The following is a 10,849-nucleotide window of genomic DNA, read 5'->3' on the forward strand; positions in this document are numbered from 1 at the left end:
GTCTATTAGGTTGGCAGAACTGGTTAGAAAAGGCGGACATATTAATGAACTTCACGAGAGTTAAGTGCGTGGTAGAAACACGTAGCAGCTGGTCTAAAATGAAGGGTGAGAACATTTTTTCAAATTCAATGTATCGCCTAAAGACTAAATAAATTTAAAAAAATGGGAGCGGGAGTCATTCTAAATGGGAGCGGGATGGGATCGGGAGTAATTTTATCGGGATTTGGACGGGACAGGATTTTTTCTTTTGCTTTGGCCCAGGATTGGGATGTGACAAAAAGTTTTCTGTGGGAGTGGGATGGGACGGGAGTAATGTTGCACTCCCGTGTCATCCTCTGGTTGGGATACAAAGGCAGAAATGATTGACAGGCAGCAGCTCAACTCACTGGCAAGATGCAAAGCGAGATTCACAAAGCAGCTACCCAACAGAGCGTCTTTGAGGTGGAAGACTTTTCCCCTCCTGAATTTCCTCATCTACACATGAACCAGGTGGTCCTGAACCGTATCAATCTGAGCCATTAGCGCTGTTAGCTGGCCTGTCAGCAGCTCTGGAAAGCTGTGGAGACTCGCGACAGGTTGTGGCAGCTGCTGAAAGTTGCAGCTGGTACGATTTTGAGCTGCTGTCTGTCGCCAGATGAGGATCAGCAGGTAAAGAAGAGTGGCGCTATGAGCCACAAAATCCAGTTTTCAAAAAAAAATAAAAAATGACCAAAAGATTCAAGTTTCAATTTACTACTAATCATTTTACTAACAGGACTCGCCCTGTGTTGCAAGAAAATGGCACTCTGGGGGCCGTTGTCAAATCTTTGTGGTTTTATCCACCCAAAGTTACCGTAAAAGTGAATCCCTTAGTTTTCTTAGTTAAGTTATTATTTTTAAATGGAATGATGAAGTAAATGGTGGATGAACGCTGTTTTTATATATTGGAGTAAAGTGGATCATATGATGGATTTGTTTTAATTGGATTATAACTGAATGACAATAAATTGGAATGAACCGGATTTGGTCTGTAAAAGTGGCTTGAGTTAACTGTTGTGAATTAGCACAATACAATTATATGATTAGTGCATTATAAATTTCCTCCTCCTTTCTGTATAATTGCCGAATCATTCCAAGACAAGACTTGGGCTTTTTTCAAAACACCTGCTACATATACGAGGCGGTATGCAGTATGTTTGTTGCTAGCATGTAGTAGGGAAGCTTAAAAGCGGTTCATTTTGTAGCATGCTATAGCATTTTTAACCAGTTTCCAGTTTAGAGAAGTGGACTAGCATGACATTATGATACAACTGTTCTATTTAATTAACTGATGGAGGGGTGATGCTTCCAAATCAGTACACTATGTGGGCACTTTTTGGATACAGCAGATTTTGGAATAGCTTGGATACTACAACCTACAACTTGGAAAGATTGGAAGAGATTTTTAAATACTAACCCAGTTTTGAAAACAGCCTTACTCCATTATATAAAATATTTCATATTCACATTGAGTATTTTGGATTTTACATCTCAGCAGTTTGCTGTGTTTAAACGAACTGTTTCATTTGAGTTAATCTGAAATCTGTGTTGTTCAGAATCATCTTCAGCATCTGAGAGTCAAAATTACCGCTGATCTTCCAGTGATTTTCAGAACTACTTGTGTATTATTCATGTTTGGCTGAGAGGTTAATATGGATTCATATCTGCTTTACTCAGACTCTTAACATATTGAAAGAAAATCCTTGGGGATGTTTTATAAACTGTTTTTAGTCAGTTTTACTTCAGAAAATGCTTACTTTTTACTATTCCTACTATTTTAAAGCAGTCTGAACTACCCCTTCATTCTGATTTTACTGGGAAGGGCCAAAATGTTTAAATGAGCCTGTTGAACATGTTTTATTCATTATTTTCTTTCTCAGAATTCAGAGCGTCGATCCTTCCTGGAGAAGCATATTTTGAAACAGTATGCAATGCTGTTCTAATCATGACATCCGTCTCCAGCCAATAACAATGCGCCACAGCCTGTGCAGTGTTATTGTGAAATCTGCTTCTACTACTCTCTGAGCCTTGTTTACATCCCATTTGCTGGCAAAGATTCCTGTCATTTCTTCTGGTGGCGTCCACCGTTCCAACTACAGCAGTGTGGGTGGGGGATTCTGGTGGGTTTTATGAGGCTTTAGATATTGTTTAACCTTTCACAAATACAGCAACTCACAATATTCTTTTATTATAGACAAGCTACTCTCATTGCTATAATATGGTGCTTTAGATTTTAATGACATTATGATATAATGACACAAAATAAAGGTCATAAAAGTTTGAGAGATGTGTACTGGCCTGTAAAACTAAATTATATGGGGAGAGGTGAGATACTGCTAACAACAATCCACAATGTATTATATGTCCTTATAAGAGCTTAATGGATTTTGAGCTTTAATAAAAACCACTGGGTACTTTTTATTTATGTTATTAATCTATCTGTAACTTAAGTCAAGTAAAGATAGAAAATATTCAGCTTCTTGAATGTGAGGAAACTTTAAGTTTTTGTGTTAATGAATCTGTGGGATCTTTCAGACGAGGTACTGGAGGATTGTCAACGTTGCTTTCTTTGCTTTTTAAAGCTGGTTTTCTCTGACTTGCTCGGTCAGAGTGACTGTTTAAGCTACTGATCCCGTCAATGACCAATAACTTTCTAGTTTGGTTGTTCAGTTTAGACAAATGGCCAAAGTCTATGTTGATCAAGCCTGGATTGGAATTCTGGCACTCCCAGTTGGCCAACTCACTACAGCCCATCAGGCTGGACAGCAGTCCATGGGTTTATCTTCCACTCTGACAGCATAATACCAATCATATGGCAGCACAGATGGAGTATCTTGTACTGCCCTTCTTTTTTCATGAAAGGTTGAGGAAATTAATAACCACTCGCTATTCAGTTTATTTACTTTCTGAACAATCAGTATACAGCTTCTTCAGATGTCACTGCAGAGACCAAAATACTAGTGTGACTTGCTAAACTCCTTTAAATGAATCAATGGCAATGGCCATAATGGAAAGAGACATTCTGAAATACAGCTGGACAATATAAACCAAATTTCAAATCTCAATATTTTTTACCTGAATTACGATATACAATATCGTATTTTCTTTTCTTTTCTTTTTTTTTTTCTTTTGTAAAGTAACCAAAGAAACAGTTCTAATTTACAGCCTTGAGGTCTAAATGCACATTTATAAAGGATCAGCAGTACATGTGCATTCAAACAGTTGACTGAAATTAAAGTAGTTGTATATTATATTAAATCTTCTTAAAACAAAATGAATGAAAAATACTTTTCAATGACAGTGATGCTGCTAGGTCTTCTATGCAGTGAGTCGCCGGGACCCACAGGTGATGATTTGAGTGTGACTCTTAGAAATGCAATGAGTCCCCAGTTAAAGAAAAGTTTTTCTTTCTATTTCTTATATCCTCCTATTTCTTAAAGGTCCCATATTATGCAAAATTCACTTTTTAATGGTTTTGGAACAGTCATACTGGTCCCCCCGCATGTGTAGGAGACCCGTAAGTGTGAAACTCTTTCAGGCGCTCTCTCTCCCCCCTGCTCCACCTCTAGGGAAGTAAACGCTGAAGTGAGCGAGTTTGAAAGCGTGTACGTTAAGACGTCATAAGGGACAATAACCACTCCCCACAGAGCGATGGACCCGCCTACCGGCTCTCAAAGCACGCCCTCTAAAAATCACCTAGCGCCCAGTGTTTATCCTTTTCAGCAACCATCGTTAGCGGACATGGCTAAGCGACAGAAGCACTGTTCTGTTTGTGGCTGCATAAATGAACACGAAAACGTTTTTTTACTTCCATCCACTGAACCCACGAGGACTGAGTGGATTAATTTTATTTTTGGAGGAAATGTACCCGGAAAACTTCCAAAGGTTTTGCATGTCTGTGGCCAGCATTTCAAAGAGGACTGTTTCCACAACATGGGGGCATGGAAAGCAGGCTTCGCCAACCGTTTGAAGCTGAAGCCAGGTTCAATACCAACTGCCCGTGACACAGCTGGCAGGTAAGAGCTGGCAGTTATTTTATCGTTTCGGCCTTATTAGTCTGATAGCTTGAAAATATATTAGCACTGTTGTAAATGTAGCCAAGTCACTGTTTCTACTGTTTGTATCCGGTGCCATTGTGCATCAGATTGGTGAGCGTAGCTAGCTGTGTTCTCCGTGCATTTCGGTTTGGGTCGGGAATGGGGGCTTCAGGAATGGGTTCCGGTGTTCCGGCGTTTGTTTATCCTTCACTACGCTGTAATCAGCGTCTAGTAACCGCTAAGGCCTAACCTGTCAATCACCCCATGACGGGCGATGCGATGGGCGGAGCCAACAGCTGAGCTGCTCCACCAGGGTTCCGCCCACCATAAACGGCACATTTCTGAAGCTGCTAAAAAGAGGGAGGTGAAGAGAAGCCGCTGCACTCAAACTGAGGGTCGATTTGTCCATACCATGGCGGAAATATTTCATTTAGATATTAATGAATGGTCTCAGATTGGGAATAAAGTGTATAATATGGGACCTTTAAATTGTGGTGTTACTCATTTGGTGGTGGTATGGCATGACATGGTGTTAATTAGCAGACATATTCATGTACATAAATAAAAGAAATAAATTTTCAAATCTGAAAAGGTCACAAACCAGTAACAAATAGCACCATAATGGATGCCTTATTATAAACCCAGAACTATCACACCATATACTAGTTCTGAATATCACTCTTCTTGTAACTGATGTCAATGTTTGTTTGTTTTTGTATTAACACAACCCAATCAACCAACAGGTACATAAGCAACAACAAATTATGATTCTCCAACATGTACAGCCACCACATCACCTGTGTCTCGCTCTGCAGCTCACCTTCAGCCTACTCCTGCCTGTCAAACATTCTGTCAAACATTCAGACCAGATTTGAAGGTGTAGTATTTTATCAGCAACTGGTCTAATGTGGTCTAGAGTCCCAAGAATTCTGTGGAATTGTCCTTTATGGCAAATCTCTGTGTTGTTTATTTACATGTGTTGACGAAACATTAGAAAAGTTCTTTCTGACATTAGCCAGAAACCGACCAATCAGAGGATAAGACACGTCAACCTCTGGAGTCTCAAAACTGTCTAGGACTGTCTAGCCGAGCACGTAGTGACAGAATTCAGAGCGCGCTGGTCACCGGTGCGAGGACATTGGTGCACATATGTGCACACAGTAGATTGATGGGCTCTCACGAGGGTGATTCTCTGCTTGCAAACACTGTGTTTATCCCTCACAGTGCAGCAATGCCTCCTCACGACATTTCACTCGTGGGTACTAATTTACTCGTATATGCGCCTGGTGTTAACCGTGCAAGCGGTCGGTTTTCAAGCGCGCCCTTTTTGAAGCTGAAAAGAACGCCATAGCACTCTGCATGTTGAGTTCACATGCAGAGCAGATGTCTGACAGCAGAGTAGCTACCACTGCTGCGCTTCTGGAGGCGGCAATGCAGGATCTATTAAGAGATTTTGACATTCATGTAAAACTGTTTAATTCTCAGCATTTTGAAGGTATGGCGTTGAACATATAGCCAAGGAGGCTGAGTCAACGCAGGGGAAACACTGAAGTTTCTTTTGCTAGTTACTGTAATTTTAAACATGAGTTGTTGTTCACAATGAATCGTTATTCATGGGAAAAATGAGACGCATCAATAGTGACTTTACTGCGTCCTTTCAGATTTTAATGCAGCATGGAGGTAGGACGCGTACCTAGCAACATCACTGAGACGTTATTCTCGTCTTTAAAACGAGTGAAAACATACTTGCGCAATAAAATACCTAAACAATATAGCGTGATGAAAATAAGCTAGTTTTTAATAAAGCAGAAAAGAAGAAAATAAAGTGGACATCTATAAACTGATGCTGCAGGATGACATGCAGGTTCAGTTAACCATGCCTGCATTATTCTGCTGCATTAATCTGTTGTTGGGATTTACTTTTGGTTACTTACTGACAATGGTATTGAAAAGTGCTGAGGCCAGATGATAGTGTATTGAGTCTGTTGGTCAGAACAATGTTGCTTAGGTCCTGTTGTCAGCTAATGAAACCTTTTTTGATGCTGTAGTGAAACGCACTTATAATGACTAGACTGTGTATGTGAGTGTGTGCATGGTTACAACAGCCATCAACCTGTGGACTTTTGAAGGTAACAGGTCCTAATGGTCATGGTTAGCTTCCCAAAACCATGCCTAAAGCTTTGAGTTTGTCAAAAAGCAACTCCAGTCAGGTTTTAAAGGCACTGGAAGAATTAATAATAAAAAGCTGGTTAAACCGAGGAGCAAAAGGTCTGAATAATTCTATAAAGAAGATATTTCAGATACAAACCTGAACCAGAAAAAGTTGGAGCAGAAAGGAAAAATTATTTCTTTTCACTGCAGATGGTATAAACCCCAGATTTTTCATGGTTTCATCAACTTCATTTAACTGCTTTTTATGAACTTGGCTTGCTGCTAATAACAATGTGGATAATCTACTTTGTTGTTGATACAGAGAATGTTATGTCTATTTATTACGAAAAAAAATAAATAACTAAAAAAAACACGAATCACAAATCAATGTTCTGACCACAAAATACAACGATGGTCCTTCCCAGATACGCCCGAATCCAGAGAAGTCAACGCCACCTCTGGAAAAAGTGAGCAATAGCCATCTTTTTGGTCATGTTTTAAGTAGCATTTGTGAATTAGTGCTGGGCAGTATGATCAAAATTATATATTATGGTTTTATTTTTATATCTGTTTCACAGTACTTGATAGTTAATTTGTTTGTTTGTTTTTCATGCATAACTGGGTGTTAACCACACTGTACACTGATTGAGAGATGAATTACTGCAGTAGATTGGCTCAGAACAGCCCAATTTATTGTCATGAGACTTGTATAATATACAAAAAAGAGAAAAAAGAAAACATTTTGATATCAAGGGTCCTCCAACTCTTTTAGTTGTACCTGAGGACGTGGAGGTTTCCCATCTTTCTTTTAGATGTTCTTGGCACTCTAAAGCATGTTTGCAGCTAAGATGGTGCAGCAAATTACTCATGTTGGTGCTTGTGGAAACAACTTTATCTTGAAAGGTAAATAATTGTTTGATCCACGTCTGACCTTTTAAAAGCAGACCAGTGTCACCAGAAAACAGGCCGTCTTTCTGCGTCATCATGTTCAACATGATGACAGCTTCATTTTCAGAACTTTGTCCATCTATTTTTACTGAAGCGCAGAGCTGTCACCCAAATAAAAAAAGAACTAGGACCATATCACGTTAAAACGTGACCACTTATAGTAAAACTGTAAAAAGTATCACGTTATAAAGTAGAAGTTTATTGTAAAAAGGTGAAATGTTTCACGTTATAACATGATAAGTTTTACTGCAGCTTGCTCCCCTGCCCTCTACACACTGTTCGTCCAAATCCTTAAACCAATTCTTTTCTGCACTGTAGAGGAAAGAAATTTGCAAATCTCTTCCAATCTTTCCAGGAAAAACACTGTTTTCAAACAGTTTAATGATTTTCTCACATGTGGTGATAAAATGGAGATTATCTGTCTTTCCAAGAAACTTATTTTTGTAAATACTGCTGCAGTACTAAATCCAGATTACAACCACTTTTAAATGTCTTTGAAAAGAAATCTTTAATTCACCCAGTCCCAACTAAAATAGTTATTCTAGTTAGCAAGACAAAACATGAAATACCTTGGCTTTTTAGAGTTAAAAATCAAAAGAGTAAAAGCATAACAGCTCTTTTTCTCTATCTGTATATATATATATATATATATATATATATATATATATATATATTGCATTCTAGATAATGCAGAATGTTTGTCAGTGCATTATTTCCTGGTACATCCTTTTATAGGAATATGGAATAAAAATAGGTTTATGTAAAATAGTAAACATTTATGTAAGAAAAAAATAGTGTAAAACTTATTCTATATATTGGGAGTCCTTTAGAATTTTGTCTGTCAGCTCTTAAAAAAATCATAACCCTGTCACTAACTTGACCTCATTTATATTTAAGGAGTTATAAAAAACGGATGTACAGACATGTAAAGAAATACTTGAACATTTTCTGTTAAGAAAACTGTTTTTAACCATGTAACACATCACATTTAATGGGCTTTACTATCATGCTTATAGGCTCCTGTATAAAACTTTTATCTTTAAGCTGCAATTGATTTTTAAGTATTCATGAATATGCAAATTATTTTATTATTTTTATAATCCATTACACGTCAAGAAAAAGTGAAAAATATCTAGTAAAGTTTCATCAGTCTCACTGTTGTTCTACTTCTTGTGTTTAATAAATAGTCCAAAACGTCCTCAAGATTTTTACTTTTAATATATTATACATTTTTTGTTCTTAAAAAATAAAAAATACGTACAAATATAACTAAAAGAATAGACTTCATGTTTGTTTACACAGTTGGGACACCAATTTATTCCCCACGTTATCTCAGAGTGAGAGATAAACCGGGGAAATGTGAATAAACTAAAACCTCAGATAAAACCCCACAGAACACGTCGACACATAAAGTTCCTTAAGGGTAGGAAAATATTCAGTTCATGTCCATGAGATTAACTGAATGTAAACAGGATGAGTTTCACATTCAAAAGCGTAAACAGACAAAAACGTGCAGGACGGACATGAGGAGTCACTCACCGCTGCGGCGGACAGGACAGCAGTCTGCTCCCGGTACCGGAGCTCTCCCCGGTAAAACTCAAACAACGACGAACTGACAAAAGTATCAACCACAAAGTCGCTCCAAAGCGGCTGTGAAGGCAGTCCGCCAGCCAGCTGTGAGTGTGGTTAACCAAGAGTTAACCAATTTCCATGAAAAGCTCTCCACCTTCCCCGACAAGCAGCTCGCGAGCCTGCGGCTGGCTGGAAAAACACTGAGAAAGGCGCGCCACCTGCTGGTGGAGTCTGGGTAGAGCAGGGAGGTGGACGGCAGCCGGCAAGCGAATGCAAACAGCTAAAACACCAAAAAAAAGCCTGAACTGTTGTTTCACGTTTTCTTGTTTAAGATCATTGTAACTAAATTTAAACTGGTCATCTTCTGTTTCTAAGCGTTGTCATCTAAATGCTTCAAATATGTTAAACAGTCACATTTAACAGAAGCAGATGTAACCATTTTTGGGACCCCCATCCATTTGGCCCCCTACTTCCCTACTTTTTTTTTTTTTTTTTGGCAAGAGTCAAATGCTTGTGTCTGACTCTTTCTGGCAGTTTTTCTCAATAATAACAGGATCTTGGTCCATTAGGTGTCAGCTGTAGATATTTGTAGTATCTGTGGAAGACTCCATTGGGTATCTGTGTTAGTAATAAATATGTTATGCTCTCTAAACTGGGCTGAGAGTGTTTATTTCAGAAACTGAATCGTTATCCTCAGTTATTTGAAAACGTTTTCTTTTTTTTTATTTGATAAGCATAAGTAAAAAGACATACTGTCACATTAATTTATTTCACAGTAAGTGCCCCAAATTTGTTCATTTATATCTTCAGTTTTCATTTGCTTATAATGGACACTGCTTGTAAATTTGTGCCAGTGTTGGTTTTGTTTATGTATTATATTGTTTTGGTGTTTTCATTCATTCATTCAAGTGAATGCAAATTTTATTTATAAAGCACCTTTCATAAAAACACACAACTAACAAATTTAAAAACACATCCCTGATCATAATCTCTCTCACATTCACTCACTCAGTCACACAACATGCCTCCGTTGAACTGAATATTATTATTATTATGGAAATAAACATTCATTTGAGGTCTCTTTAGTACTGACTTTAAGTCTAGATGTGTTTAGTTGGCCTCTTCTATTAGTTTGTTTACTTGAAGTTTTAATTTGGCAATAGTTTTTATTTTTGGGGGTAACGTTACCGTAGACCTACCAGGTGCTGCTCTGATCCACGAGAGTCTGACAGTCTCTCCTCCGTCTCTGCTCATCAGGCCCAGGCTAAGCTCACCCAATCCAGCCAATCCACCTGCATTTCAGCCTCCTCTGCAAATAAAGCCCAGGATGGAAAAATGAGCTGAGAATGATGACCTTAATCCCTTTTTAATCACATTTGAACGTATGGCTACAGCACACCGTTGGCAGAAGTCAGGTTGGATTTTTCATTTAATACCCTTACTAACGGATAAAGCTAGAGGTGCATATGGACATATGGACACTGATGACTCCTTCGCCTAAGACAAAGTTAAAACTGCCATTCTCTTCAATATGATGTTAACCCTGAGACCTACAGGCAAAGGTTCAGATCCCTGGAAGTCAATCCTGATGAAAACTGAACTGTACGTCAGGCTAAAGGAAGTCTATGGCAAGTGGATCCATCCAAAAGTTAAAACCACCAAAAACATAGGTGATATCATTATTTTGGAGCAGTACTTGAGAATGTTGTCACTTGAGCTTTAGGTTTAGATCAGAGAGCACAGCTTCACATCAGCAATGGTGGCTTCTAAACTAGCTGATGTCTTTGTGGCCATCCGGAACCACAACCGCAGAGCTGCAATTCATGCAATGCTTCAAAGGACAGCAAAAAAATGCTTCCACCATGCCATCAGGAACCAACAGAGACAAGTGGCAGTAAGACTCCAATAGCACAAAACCATCAGTCAGCCAGATCTGCAATAGCCGCTGGTAAGAAGATAATTTGCTGCCTTTGTGGGATGGAAGGTCATACAAAGCCTATGTGTCTTCACAATTCTGCAAATATGGTACAAATGTGTTTTGTGCATCGTCTTAATATTGAACCTGAGGTGAAGATTGAGAATGAAGTTAGACTCCATTAACCTCAGATTGCAGTTAATGGAAT

At 38.6% G+C, this 10,849-nt stretch overlaps 1 protein-coding gene across 1 annotated transcript in view; it reads right to left on the bottom strand.

The window, feature by feature from the left end:
* Positions 1-8,895, bottom strand: part of ghrb (growth hormone receptor b) — a 35,499-nt gene extending 26,604 nt beyond the window's left edge. The window contains exon 1 of the mRNA XM_041969383.1: positions 8,694-8,895. The gene's annotated coding sequence lies outside the window, so the exon portion shown is untranslated. The remainder of the gene's footprint in view (positions 1-8,693) is intronic.
* Between the last annotated feature and the right edge of the window lie 1,954 nt (positions 8,896-10,849).

The sequence above is a fragment of the Melanotaenia boesemani genome, chromosome 19, assembly GCF_017639745.1.
Source record: "Melanotaenia boesemani isolate fMelBoe1 chromosome 19, fMelBoe1.pri, whole genome shotgun sequence".
In the NCBI taxonomy this organism is placed as follows: Eukaryota; Metazoa; Chordata; class Actinopteri; order Atheriniformes; family Melanotaeniidae; genus Melanotaenia; species Melanotaenia boesemani.